General features: G+C 38.2%; 1 long non-coding RNA gene across 1 annotated transcript; it reads left to right on the top strand.

Moving 5' to 3' along the window:
* Positions 1–93: 93 nt before the first annotated feature.
* Positions 94–4,708, top strand: LOC138896394 (uncharacterized). The gene is made up of 2 exons (XR_011409445.1): positions 94–3,822; positions 3,935–4,708. It is a non-coding gene; the product is annotated as an uncharacterized lncRNA (long non-coding RNA).
* The last annotated feature ends 10,810 nt before the right edge of the window (positions 4,709–15,518 follow it).

Raw genomic sequence — 15,518 nt, 5'->3', positions numbered from 1 at the left:
AGAGAGCGTCAGAGTCTACAAGCTTCAGCAATAGTTGCTGCTGGCTATCTATTTGCCAGACTACAGGAGTCTTCTCTGCCATCTAAGGTAAAAGTATTTTATATATTATTCTCATATTTCCTTATTCTTAGCTTGCCTATTACTACCGGATATTGCTTTTGCTTCGGTTCTACTCCCTCCGTTTCAATTTATATGCACCTATTTCCTTTTTAGTCCGTGCCAAAAAGAATGATCTCTTTCCTTATTTGGAAACAATTTACCTTTATGCAATGATTTATAGCCACACAAAATATATGTGCCTCATTTTACACCACAAATTTAAAAGTCTTCTCTATTTTCTTAAACTCCGTGCCCAGTCAAATGTGTTCACATAAATTGAAACGGAAGGAGTATTTTTATCTTGTTGTTGTTACTGCTTCTTTTTTCTCGACTTCTTTACTACTGTATTTTTCCAAACTGCTGTGTTTATGCTTGCCTTAGTAGAGAGTTCATCGGAAACAACCTTTCTACCTGCATAAGGTAGGGGTAAGGCCTGTGTATACACTATTCTCATAGATCTCACTTGTGGGATTACACTGGGATGTTGTATCCTTCTGATAGTGATACCAAAGAAGGAAAGTGCAGTTAACTTCAATGTTGGACTTGCAAGTGAAATGGGGAGCATGTGTGTATGACGCAAAAAATTAGATCTTGGTTTTATACAATTAGATTTGTTGAAAAATAGGGTTAATCGTAGCCAAGATTAATATTCAATGATAGATCTAACACTTTAAGGCGAATATTTAATGTATAGTATAAAAGAAGGCAATCTTGAGGTGGTAATGGAGCAATAAAGACTTAGAATTATAAAGAAGAGCAATAAATGATACTCCCTTCGTTTCAATTTAGATGAGGTAGTTCGATTTGGCACGGAAAAAAAAAGACTTTTGAGACTTGTGGTCTTAAAAGTTTAAGGGGTAAATTTGTGGGACCATGACATCTGTGTGGTTATAAATTTTCTCATTAAGGGTAAAATAGGTAAAACGAAGAGTTTAAAGTTGAATTATTTCCAATCGTAAAAATGTGTCATTCTTTTCGGAACGGACTAATAAGGAAAGTGTGTCATCTAAATTGAAACAGAGGGAGTAATAAATGACTTCCAAATAGTAAATGAGACAGATAACTCGACAAGGATGAGATCCTCAGATGTGTTTTCTGACAATGATGGCTGATGATAAGCAGACGTGTATTCCGATCCTTCTTGGATCGAGAGAGGGATAAAAGGAGGAAAGCTATAAAGTCAAGCTTTGTTTCTATTCAATAAAGTGAGAATCTTGTACAGAGAATGTTGATGAATTTCTTTACAGAAGGTCTAATCCCCTCTCTGATTTACATCTCTTCCTATTATAAGGGTACATGGGCCACAAAACCTTAGATAGTACAACAGAAGGGAATATCCACATAATATTCTCTAGGGAATCTAAATCCTAAGACTGATCATCACTTCGTGCTGAAGATGGGTGCTCGTCCTCGTCTTCGTCTTCTGCCAATCTGGTTCGACCTCGGCACTGCTTCATCCTTCGCCTTCGACCTCGACCTTTTAGAGTCATATCAACTCGTCACAGCCACCAAGGGCTTTTTTACCGTTGACTAGGTCAAACACTTAAAATGAAGTTTTTACCCATACAATGTGCACAAAGTTTTCCTACGGTGCTATTCTTAGACTTAGTTTTGCCAAGGAGATTGATGGAAGTTTATCATGAGATGAAGAAGGATCTGCACAAGGTGTTCTTCGACCTAGAAAAGGCATATGATAGATTACCAAGAAAGGTATTGGAGAAGGAAAGAATTTATAAGAGCCATCACTAACTTGAGAACAGCACTAGGAGATACAACGGAGTTGCACGTAACCGTGGGTTTATACCAGGATCGGCATTGAGCTTGTACTTGTTTACCCAAAGTTATGGATGAGCTAACCAACACAATACAAAATGAGATCCCTTGGTGCATGTTATCTACTTACGATATGTAGTGCTAATTGATGAAAACTTCGAGGGTGTCAACCAAAAATTTGAGCTATGGTGAAGCACTCTAGAGATAAGGGTTTTAGGTGATGGAACAATGTAGAAAGCAATGTAAGGCAGAAGAAATGATGGAAAACAATCCTAGCATGCATATGGTGGGCTGTTTAGAAGGAAAGAAATGTTAGGTGCCTTGAAGATACAACTTGCACAATTCATAGAATCAGGGTGAATTGTATTTTGTTATTTTATTTTCGGTGTAAAGGAAATTATATAGATGAAGCCGAAACATTACAAGAGTTTCTAGAGTCCTTGTAAGAGGAACAAGGACATACTTTTGCCTTTTGGAATTTTAAAATGGCTCGCAGCACAGCCTTTGTGCTGATGATTAATACAATGTTACCTTTCTGAAAAATTTTTAGGATAAAAAAAGTATGACTGTATATTTACTGCAATTTAGTCAACATACGAAAAGTGAAATTGAGGTAAAATTAGATGGGTATTTGTATTTGCATAATATTAGCATGAGTTGATTTAAATGGAGTAATCTAGTCAGTGATGATTCATATAGCCGAAGTCCGAACCCAACTTATTTGAGACTGAGTCGTATTTGTTGTTGTTGTTGTGCTGTCCTTAGGCTCAAGAAGGTGCTAATGGATGCTTTTCTAGAACGCTGATAAACATAGATACGGCTTTGATTGCAAATGAGTTGTGTTGAATCCAAGTTAGAGTCAGGTAGTTGGACCTACTATGCAAGTTCTATCAGGAAAAGGCTAATGACCATGTGAATTTGGGCTTTCTGGACTTCGTTTATGGATAGTTGCAGAGAAAATTAGAGACAGTAGAACCATTTTACATATCTGTTATGAGATTTTCAATTATGGTCGATGGGAATCATATAGGCTTTTTGGGGGAACCGGGGGCTTGAGACAAGAGAATCCTATATTATCCATGTTATTTCTTTTTTGTGATGGAGGCACCCAACAAAAACTGATAGAGCAGTGATGGAAGGGCATTTGGCTGGTGGGTATTTGAGGCGCTCCACAAATAGGAGGGGAGGACATGATACAGTACAAGTGTCTCACTTGTTAATTGCGGTTGACGCATTGGTGTTTGTGTGATGTAGAGACGGACCAGCTTAACTCATGTGCAAACTAACTCATTCCTTCCTTAGTGCATGTACTTCTTTTGTGCGGGACCTTGAAGGAAAATTCAAACATAAGGAGGTGACCAACCCAAAAGACGAAGGATTCCATGGATGAAGAAGAAAGTATTGATAGTGAGGCCATTGTGTTGAGAAGTTTCCAAGGAGAAGGATGCAGAGATTTGGGACAATCAGTTGTGGAATGACTTTGAGGATGAATAGCAAGGTCTACCAAGGAGATTGAAAGAACTAAAGATGCGGATGTTGAGGATCTTGAACCAAGTGTAGGGCTTGAAGATACAACATGGGAGGAGAAACCAACTTGTGAAATGAAGGGAGTTGGCCTGAGAACTATTAACTACCTTGCTATCTCTTACTCTGTCGTTGATATTCTTTTTTGGCAGATTCCTGATAAATCAAGCGCCAAATAGCTTCAATTGTGTAATCCATCGTATGAGGTAAGGTAGGAGATGGGTTTAAATTGGTAAAAGAACCAAGCATAGTATATATGTTGTTTATCAATATGGCATGTATGTTTTGGTTTACTTATGCACTTGGTCTTCCTTGAGGCACCAAAGATATTTTAGAAGGTAATGAACTTTATACTTGTATGTTACATAGGAACATCGATTGACAATGATGGATGTTATATAGCAAATGCTTAATTAGGAAACAAAGGTTAGAATCCGAAGGAAATTAGTATGGACATTATTTAGTGTTATTCTTGCGCTGTACTAGTTGTGTGGTTAAGTTTCTCTATTCTTAAGTTTGTTCTTATTTGCTTCTGTAGGTTTTTAGAACTTCCTCATTCGAGTCGAATCGTTCCAAGGAGGAGAGAATGATACCAATCCAGGGAGGTCGAGCCCTTCCAAGGAAGGGAGGTATAATGCCAGAGGAGATTGAAGATAAAGAAGTCACATTTAGACCATGCCATTGGTGGAAAAAGCTTGGAAGAGGCTTGTAAAGAAGTTTAAGGAACTCCAACTAGTTCCAGAATTGAACCATGAAGAAATTCTCAAGAAAGGATGAGAACTTGGTTGGAGATGCCATCGCATCCCAAGCTAGTGCTGTTGCATTCCAAGCTCTAAAACCCAACCTGGAAGAACATCTTTGAGATGCTAATGCAGGTATGCAACCAGCTAATGTGCATTTGCATCTGGCCATATTTTGAGCAGCAATTCACCCAAAGAGAAGAGGTGCCAAGGCATTTTCAAGAGGCCCAATGCTTTGCATCTTCCAAGGCGCAATGCTTTGTATTAGTTTTTTTTTTTTTGGTTTCCCACCTAGCTTCTGTTACCCCCATTGGGGCCAGCTTCCGGATTCGCGCCTGGAAGTCCCACATAGGGGGTAAAGTGCTTCCTAACAAAGGCGATTCAATACCCACGACTCGAATCTAAGACCCCTAGTTAAGGATGAAGGAGTATTTACAACTTTGTATTAGTTTCTAATTGTCCGAAGACCTAAACACTAGTATAAATAGCTAAATTTCTCTTTTAGTTACGTGATGGATGAATGAATGTTGAAAGCGATTGCTAGAAAGAAACCATAATGGTGGTTTTGAGGATTGCTCTCTATCTCTACCAACTAATGCTTGTGCATTCTTTCAAGTATTACCCCGGTGTGTTGCCTCAGAACAAATTATGTTCTTAATAAAAAAAGTATGCATCTCATTTAAAAAAATTCTTCTCACCATACAACTAACAATGATATAAGTATTTTGATTTGCATTGTAATTAGTAGTTATGAAACGAATTCCTTACAATCATTTTTTGCTTTTACCTTTTTTATTTTTGTACCATATGAAATCTTAGGTTTTCCCCCTTCCTCGATCCCTATCCCACAACTTAGGTACAGTGTTTGAATCAATAGAGAACCTTTTCTTCTGTATGAATCAATATTATTCCATTCCAAATCCTTCCCCATACCTCCCAAGGAAAATCCCTTAGATAAAACTTAAATAAGCTTCATTGGTAATATATACTCAAAATAACTCGAATGTTGTTTACGACCGTTTTCTTTTTCCTGGAAAAGTATTTAAATTCATTATTGTAGATAATGTATTATTTAGTAAATACACTAATGTCTTAAAGGATCGCGCAAAGTGGTGTCCAAATTTTGCTAGCTTTGTTTTTAGGGAAAAGGTCCAAAAATGACCTTGTGGTATTCGAAATGGATCAATTATAACCCCGTTTAAATTTGAGTCCAAAAATGACCATGCCGTTATAAAATGGGTCTAATAATGCCTCTGTGTTATTCAAAATGGATCAATTATAACCCTCATTTAAATTTGAGCTCACTAATGACCCTGCCGTTAAAGAATGAGTCTAATACTGCTATTTTCCTCAGTCAGTAATGATTAGGGGTGTAAATGAATATTTAAAAACCGACTAAACTGACATAATCGTACAGCGCCGAACCGATTTTTAGTTTTTTTTTAAAAATAAAATAGTATGTTTTTATATAAATCTATAACTGTACTGATAATTATGGTAGATTTTTTATTTTATAAAAATAAACCGAAAAAATATTGAACCGTCAAATTGAAAAAAAAAAGATTTTGCAAAATATTTTTATTTTTTTAAAACTAATGCATATGTAGTCCACTACTTTAGGAGAGTTTTTTTTTTTCACTTTTTTTTTAAAAAAATATTTTTTTTATTTTTTACAAAAAAAATACTTTAAAAAAACTGAAAAGACTTAAAAATATATATTTTGCAAATTCCTTTCTTTTTCTAGTTTTTACAGAATATATATTTTTCAGTTTTTAAAAGCATTTTAAAAAAAATATTTTTTTTCAGTCTTTACAAAAACAAATACTTTAAAAAAACTGAAAAGACTTAAAAATATATATATTGCAAATATTGAACCGTACGGTTCAATATTTTTTCTGTTTATTTTTATAAAATAAAAAATCTACCAGAATTATCGGTACAGTTATGGATTTATATAAAAACATACGGTTTTATTAAAAAAACCTAAAAATTAGTTCGGCGGTTTAGTCGGTTTTTAAATATTCATTTACACCCCTAATCATTACTGACCGAGGGAAATAGCAGTATTAGACCCATTCTTTAATGGCAGGGTCATTAGTGAGCTCAAATTTAAATGAGGGTTATAATTGATCCATTTTGAATAACACAAGGGCATTATTAGACCCATTTTATAACGGCATGGTCATTTTTGGATTCAAATTTAAACGGGAGTTATAATTGATCCATTTCGAATACCTCAAGGTCATTTTTGGGCCTTTTTCCTTGTTTTTATAAGAAGAAAAATATGAAAATTAAGGTTGGAGAAAATTGGATGCTCTTGCTTTGAGTTGATTGTTTGCCAAGTGGTTGGGGGTATAAAATAAATAATATAATTGAGATATTTTCTCAATTCATTCACACATTTATTAAATTAAATGCCCTTGTTGTTTTATTGACCAATACGTGGCTAATTTGCAGTCCGTCTAGGCCCGCCGTTGAATACGATAAGAAAAGGTTTTGGAAAGATTTTTCCTTCCTATATATATAGTGCCACGTTGAAAGGTTGTTCAGCGATCTTACCCTACTTTGTCATTATTGCTCGCGGTTTTTTAAATTGCGAAAGATTTTATTAATTTGGATACGCTTTTGGACATGTAAATTGATGGTTGTTTGTACTGTACAATTACTTAAAATACAATATTTATTTTGATTGTTACTTAAATTTTATTATATCGTATTATTAAATCCATCATTATGTAACGATGAAAAGTGTCACTTTATGGAGCGACGAATTTTGTGTGGTGACGTCTTTTCCTTGCTTTTTTCTCTCATCTTACCTCTCCTTATTATTAAATAATCATATTTTATCTTTGGCCCTATTTTTTTATATAATAATTTTACTCCATGTCATATTTTTTTTTTTAATATTGCAAGTTTATTCTTCATATTGTTTGTGTATGACATCATGAAACGACGACAAACGATACAACATATTAATAACTTGATAAAAATATTAATTATTCCGTCATTACAAATTAAACTATATTGATAGTGATTTTTTTACACTTTGGTTTAACAACAACAACAACATATCAATGAAATTTTACAAGTGGGATCTGGGTTTGTATATGTAGACCTTATTCTTACCTTTGTGAAGCTAGAGGGGTTATTTTCGATAGACAATTGACTCAAAAAAGCATAATTCCATCAATCATTAAAAGAAAAAACGATAGTGGAGAAGCCAAAAAGCACTAACAACAACAAGAAAACTAAGATAACCGAAGCAAAGAACTAATAGATAATAATAGAAAACTAAGAACTAAGAAAGTACAGGGATAATACTAATACTACCAGTATGCGGAAGAAAAACTCGCGAGTCGCGACTACCTACTACCTTAACCCCCCACGTGATGACCCAAAATATCATCTTTAAAGTTAATAATTAATTATGTATTCTAAGATCTCGAAAAGTACTATCTATCATTACTCGACTTGCGTGCGCAGTCCGTAAAATTTTTCGGAAAGTTTTTATGTGAAAAATGAATTAAAATGTGAATTAGAGCTTTAAAACTTAACTAAGTTGACTTTGGTCAATATTTTGAGCAAACGGACTCGGATCGGTATTTTGATAGTTTCGGTAGGTCCGTATCGTGATTTGGGACTTGGGCGTATGCCCGCAATCAAATTTCGGGGTCCCTAACCCGAGATATAGAATTTTGATGATAAATTAAAGGTTTTTAAAAGCTTAAGTCAAATAGTGACCGGATGTCGAATTATGTGCAAGCGACCCCGGAATAGAATTTTGATGATTCCAACAGCTTCGTATGGTGATTTTGGACTTAGAAGCATGATCGAAATTTTATTTGAAAGTCCATAGTGAAATTAGGCTTGAAATGACTAAAATAGGAATTTAAGTTTGGAAGTTTGACCGGGGAGTTGACTTTTTGATATCGGGGTCGGAATACAGTTTTGAAAATTTTCACAGCTCCGTTATGTTATTTATAACTTGTGTGCAAAATTTGAGGTCAATCGGACTTGATTTGATAGGTTTCGACATCGAATGTAGAAGTTGAAAATTCTAAGATTCATTAAGCTTGAATTGGAGCATGATTTGTGATTTTAGTGTTATTTAATGTGATTGAGGTTTCAAATAAGTTCGTATGATATTTTAGGACTTGTTGGTATATTTGGTTGAGGTCCCGAGGGCCTCGGGTGAGTTTCAGATGGTTAACGGATCAAAAGTTGGACTTAAAAAGTTGTTGCAATTTTCTTCTGCTGTAACTGCAGAAATCGAGCCCAGGGTCGAAGGCCAGGGTCAAAGCCAGGGACGAGGCTCAGGATCGAAGGCCCAGCTCGAGGGTCATGATCGAAGGCAGGATCAAAGCCATGATCGAAGGCAGAATCGAATGCCCAGCTCGAGGGCCACGATCGAAGACAAGGCTCGAAGGTTAGGGATCGAGGCTTAGGATCGAGGGACATAAAGATCGAAGCCATAACCGATACCCAGGATCGATGGCTGCCTCGGCAGTTTATAAAACTTGGAATTTCGTCCCCAGTTGCCATTTTTTACGAACTTGAGCTTGAGCAGAAGCGATTTTTGGTAGATTTTCAAGGAGAAATATTTGGGTAAGTGATTCTAACTCGGATTTGGTCAATATACACGAATATATCACTATTTTCACCATTTAATTAGTGTATTGAGATGAAAATTTGGAAATTTTTTAGAAATCTCATAAAAACGAATTTTTGAAATTTCGGTGTCGATTCAGAGTCAGATTTGAGTGAAACTAGTATGGTTAGACTCGTAATTGAATGGGTTGCCGTAGTTTATAAGTTTCGCCGGATTCCGAGAGGTGGGCCCTGCAGGCAATTTTTAGCTAATTTCGGATTTTATTGAAAAATATAGTATTTTCTTATGAAATTGATTCCAATAATTTTTGTTGACTGTATCGAATTAATTATGACTAGATACGAGTCGATCAGAGTCGAAAAATCGAGGAAAAAGCATACTACTTGGTTAAATTGGAGCAAGTCGAGGTAAGTGACTTGTCTAACCTTGTGTGGGAAAAATTTTCCCTAGGATTGGTATTAATTGTAATGTGATGAAAGTCGTGTACACGAGGTGACGAGTGTGTACACAGACTAAATGTGAAGGATTATGTTTTTAAATTGTGAAGATCACTGTTGCATATTAATTAAATTATTAAATCTTGTTATATTCTCCATCATTGATTTGATTTATATACTTTAAATTTGCTCGACCTTTTCCTACTGATTGTTTTATCTGTTTAGTTGAAACTTGGTTTCTTTTATTCTGTGCATTATTTGAAGATTGATTTTTTTTTAAATTAAATATTATTAATATAAAGTATTATGACATTTTTAAATTTGGTATTGAAGCAACGTATTAAAGACTTTAAAATATTATTTTGCTGAATTATTTATGCCTGAATATTTTTGTAAGATTTTTGTACTCATTGTGATGGAGCCGTGAGCTCTTTATTGTGGAAAATATTATTGACGATTTATTTTAGCATGAGCCGCGAGCTCTTTATTGTGGAAAAAAATAATATTGTTGTTGAATTATTTTGGCAAATTAAAATATTTGGGCACTTGAGGTGCAAATTGTGATATATTGTGATATTGATACGCATGCGGTGGTATAAGGTTTGGGTGTGAAACGCATGCGGTGAGATAAGGGTGGCTTGATACGCGTGGCTAGTAGGGGAAACTACTTGAAGTTATGCGGTGTGATAAGGATGGCTAAAATGCGGGATGCTATTTCGAAAAAAAAAATGTTTTCTTTAAAAATAAATTGTGAAGGCTCCGACAGTGAGATAAGGAAATGAGATATTGTGAATTTTATGATTTGGGACTACGAGGCGGTACCTCGGGAGTGCCCTTATTGATATTGATTTATGGCCGCAATTGCCTTTGATTATTTGTTGTGATTTTCTTAAAGTTGAAAGAAAATTCTGTTTTGATTCCCCGAGATATTATTTGCCATTATTTTGTGTAATTAAATAGTGACATGCTATTTGATTCATTTCCATTTTCATTTTATTTTATTATATTGTGAAATATTTTACCATGCCATTTATTATTTTTTTCCAGTAGGGCTTGACCTGATCTCGTCACTACTCTACCGAGGTTAGGCTTGACACTTACTGGGTACCGTTGTGGTGTACTCATACTACGCTTCTGCACATCTTTTTGTGCAGATCCAGGTATTTCTTACCAGCCCAGACATCAGCGAGTACCTGTGTACGAAGATTTCGAGGTATATCTGCCAGCATCCGCAGACTCCGGAGTCCCCTTCTATCTTACTATGTTGTCTTCCTTATTTGATTTAGACTCTGATGTATAGAGACATAGAGAATAAATTCTTAAAAGCTTGTGACTTATTTTTACCGAATTTTGGGAGTTGTAATTATTTGAATTGTAGTTTATTTATTTCAGATATTTATGATTATTCCGCATTGATAGGCTTATCTAGTCTTAGAGACTAGGTGCCATCACGACCTCCTAAGGAGGAAATTTGGGGTCGTGACAAGTTGGTATCAGAGCTCTAGGTTCATAGGTGTTATGAGTCACAAGCAGGTTTAGTAGAGTCTTGCGGGTCGGTACGGAGACGTATGTACTTATCTTCGAGAGGCTATGGAACTGTTAGGAAAATATTCACTTCTTTGATTCCTTATCATGCGCAATTGTTGAATTCAAAGTTCTAAACCATTATCTTTTTTTTCTATCACAGATGGTGAGGACATACACAACTGGATCCGATGATCAAATACCCGTGCCCCCTGTTGGAGATGCAAGAGGCTGGGGTCGGGGTAGAGGCCGAGGAAGACCACGTGGTATAGCTAGAGCACCTGCACGAGCTGCTGCAGCAGAGCCACCAGTAGCTCCAGTTGGAGAGCAGGTACCTAAGACGCCTGTTACTACTCCTACACTTCAGGAGGCTCTTGCCTAGTTTTTGAGCATGTTTGGCACTCTAGCTCAGGCATGGTTAATTCCACTTGCTCCTGCCACATCTCAGGCCGGGGGAGGAGTACAGACTCCTGCCGCCCGTACTCCAGAGCCACGGGCCCAAGTTGACCATGCCCCAAAGGTTATACCAGTGCAGCCAGTTGTACCAGTTCGGCCTGAGATTAGGACAACAGTTTCAGAGGGGAAGCAGCTCAGGCTCGAGAGGTACAAGAAGTACCACCCTCTCACTTTCAGTGGCTTAGCTTCAGAGGATGATCAGGGGTTTCTACATGAATGTCACCGTATCCTTCGTACTATGGGTATTGTGGATTCCAGTGGGATTTCTTTCACGGCATTCCAGTTTAGAGGAGCAACCTACTAGTGGTGGCGGGCATATGAGTTGGATAGTTCCGCTGAGGCATCTTCACTCACTTGGACTCAATTTTCAGATATGTTCTTAAGGGAGTATGTTCCTCAGGGTCTTAGAGATGCATGGCGCGTAGAGTTTGAGAAGCTGCACCAGGCTTCTATGATCATGTCAGAGTATGTGGTCCGATTAAGTGATTTGGCTAGGCATGCACCAGCCTTAGTTGCTACTGTTCGAGAGCGGGTTCACAGATTTATTGAGGGTCTCCACCGTAGTATCAGATACAGTATGTCATGAGAGTTAGAGATGGACATCACATACCAACAGGTGGTGTCAATTGCTAGGAGATTGGAAGGTATGCGGACTCAGGAGAGGGAAGAGAGGGAAGCTAAGAGACCCCGAGATTCTGGCACATATAATAATTCCCGTGCCCCAGTTGCAGCCCGTCATGGTAGAGGTTATATGAGCTGTCCTATTCATTCAGCACTTCCAACTTCTAGTGGTGTTCCGACTACTCCCAAACCTCAGGTTCCATATTATGCACCGCCAGTGTCTACTGTACCTCCTGTACGGCATGCTTTCAGCGGGCAGTTTAGTCGATCAGGCTCGAGCCGGTCCCAGCAGCTACGTCCTCCGAGGGCTTGTTTTGAGTGTGGTGACACTCGTCATATTATGAGAGATTTCCCTAGATTTATGAGGGGTGCACCTCCACAGATTTCTCAGGCCCCACCTATTCCACAGGGCCCTCAGGCTTCTCAAGCAATGATTACTGCACCAGTTGCCACTCCACCTGTACAGCCAGCCAGAGGTTTAGGTCAGACAGGTAGAGGTTGCCCTAGAGGGGGAGGCCATGCCAGATATTATGCCCTTCCTACTAGGACAAATGCCGTTGCATCTGATTCTATTATCACATGTATTATTCCAGTCTATCATAGAGATGCATCAGTCTTATTTGATGCAGGCTCCACTTATTCTTATGTGTCATCTTATTTTGTCCCGTATTTGGGCGTATCACGTGATTCCTTGAGTTCTTCTGTTTATGTATCTACACCCGTGGGTGAATTTATTATTGTGGATTGTGTGTATCGGTCGTGTTTAATTGTTATTAGTGGTTTTGAGACCAGAGCTGATTTATTATTGTCACGACCCAAAACTAACCTCTGTCGTGATGGCGCTTATCATGGAACTAGGCAAGCCGACTCATTTCCAAAACAAACCGTTATTTTCATTTCAAAGAAAATTTCAAGGTTATTTAACATAAAACCTCCACTTAAAGAGTTCAAATCAAAGAAAAACAGAAGTGCGGAAAAGAAAAGCCCGACATCGGGGTGTCACTAGTCATGAGCATCTACTACAATCTGTCTAACAATATCAAGGCTAACTCAGCCTGAAAAATAGCTAAATACAACTAGAGGAAGATAAGAGGGAGAAGAGCAGGGGCTGTGATCGCTAAACAGCTACCTTACTATCTCCAAGAAAAATCTACAATCAGAACACTCAATAACTGCTACCGTGTCCAACTACATCTGAATCTGCACACAAGGTGCAGGGAGTAACGTAAGTACGCCAACTCAGTAAGTAACAAGAATAAATAAAGACTGAGCAGTAGTGACGAGCAATAAAGCATATAACGTTCATATCATGAAATCTCAGTAAAGTACAACATGCTTTAAAAATCAGCGTTTGAATCGAATCATCTCGTTTAAACCCGATTCTAGTAAAAATCATTTAAATATAATTTTTCAACAGTTTTTCAAACCAAGGCTCAATGCAAAGGTGAGCAAAAGAAATGATGAAATCATAAACAGTCCCTCAGGCAAAACATCACTCATAAACGTCCCCTCGGGCAAACCTCACAGTCACTCGTGCCACTCGGGCATACCTCACAATCACTCTTTCCACTCGGGCATACCTCACAATCACTCATGCCTCCCAGTCACTCAGCACTCGGCACTCGCACTCAGTAGGTACCTGCGCTCACTGGGGTGTGTACAGACTCCGGAGGGGCTCCTTCATCCCAAGCGCTATAATCTGCATGGACAACTCACGTGCTATAATAATAAAGTATGGTGCAGGCGGGCAGCCCCGATCCACACTCATTCTCACAAATCAGGCCCTCGGCCTCACTCAGTCATAAATATGGTGCAGACGGGCAGCCCCGATCCACACTCATCCTCACAAATCAGGCCCTCGGCCTCACTCAGTCATAAACCTCTCAAGCCACTCGGGCATTTCAGTAAAATAGGGCATTCGGCCCAAAATAACATTTATATGCATCAAAATAGAGTCATAAAACTGAGTTATGCGGTAAACAAGTATAAACATGACTGAGTATAGATTTTCAATCGAAAACAGTGAGAGGATGGTAAGAAGCAACCCCTAAGGGTTCAAATAGCATTGGCGCAAGGCCCAAACATGACATTCAGCCCAATTTACAGAAATTATTTCTAAAACATATAAGTATCAAATAGTTTCAACAAAGTATGCAACTTTACAGTTGCTACGGGACGGACCAAGTCACAATTCCCCAATAGTGCACACCCACACTCCCGTCACCTAGCATGTGCTTCACTTCAAAATAGTAGAATGATACGAAATCCGGGGTTTCATACCCTCAGGGTCAGATTTACAATCGTTACTTACCTCAAACCGCGAAATTCTTATTTTGCAATGTCCTTTCCTCGTGAATTGGTCTCCAAACGCCTCGAATCTGGTCATCAATAATTCATTTCAGTCAATAAAATTCATTGGAATTAATTCCACAAAATAATAATGATTTTCCATAAAAATCCGAAAATTAGCTCAAAAATTGCCCGTGGGGCCCACATTTCGAAACTCGACAAAAGTTACAAAATCTGGAAGCCCATTCAACTACGAGTCTAACCATACCAATTTTATCAAAATTCGACACCAACTCGACCCTCAAATCTTCAATTTAAACCAAGAGGGTTTTCAAATTTTTCCAACTCAATTCACCAATTAAATGATAAAAACAACCATGGATTCGGGTAATTTAACCAATATTGAGTTAAGAACACTTACCCCATTGTTTCCTCTGAAAATCACCCAAAATCGCCTCACTTCCAAGCTCCAAATCGCCAAATACTGAGTCCCATTTTCAGAACTTAAACTCACTGTCCAGACTTTTCTTCTTCGTGAATGCGGTCAGTGCCTCGCGTTCGCGAAGCACAAAATAGCTCCCGTCCAAATTCCTCCTTCGTGAACGCGACATCACCCTCGCGTTCGCGAAGCACAAAAATGCCTCTGCCTCAATGCCTTCTACGCGAACGCATTCAACCCATCGCGAACGCGATGCTTCGTTCCCTCTCACTACGCGAACGCGACACCCCCTACGCGAACGCGTAGACCAATTGCCTGGGGTCTTCGACTGCTTCCTCTCTTCTTCGCGAACGCGTAACACCTCTCGCGTTCGCGATGCACACCCATTCCACCCTTCGCGAATGCGTGCTTCTCTTCGTGAATGCGAAGAGCAAATATGCCAGCCTCTCAGTTCCTCTTCGCGAACGCATGGCTCCACTCGCGAACGCGATGAAGGAAACCAGATGGTGCATCAGAAACTCACCCGAGCCCCTCAGGACCTCAACCAAATATACCAACAAGTCGTAAAACATCATACGGACTTAGTCGAACCCTCAAATTACCTCAAACAATACTAAAACCATGAATTACACCCCAATTCAAGCCTAATGAACTTTGAAATCTCTAATTTCTACAAATAACTTCGGGACCTATCAAATCACGTCCGATTGACCTCAAATTTTGCACACAAGTCATAAATGACATAACATAGGTATTTCAATTTTCAGAATCGGATTCCGACCCCAATATCAAAAAGTCAACCCCGGTCAAACTTCTCAAAAATAAAACTTTCGGCATTTCAAGCCTAATTCCTCAGTATGGTGGATTTCGATATTATTCTGGGCATGAATCAAATTACCATTACATCGGGTTGAAATATGTTGTGGTTCGTCTCATGGTTGGCTTATCAGTGTAATTTCCAAACTTATATCGGCCTTTTCAATCCTTTCTCTGGTGAGATAATCAAT

This window comes from Nicotiana tomentosiformis, chromosome 7 (genome assembly GCF_000390325.3).
Source record: "Nicotiana tomentosiformis chromosome 7, ASM39032v3, whole genome shotgun sequence".
Classification (NCBI taxonomy): domain Eukaryota; kingdom Viridiplantae; phylum Streptophyta; class Magnoliopsida; order Solanales; family Solanaceae; genus Nicotiana; species Nicotiana tomentosiformis.
This window is presented reverse-complemented; position numbering and strand designations above follow the sequence as displayed.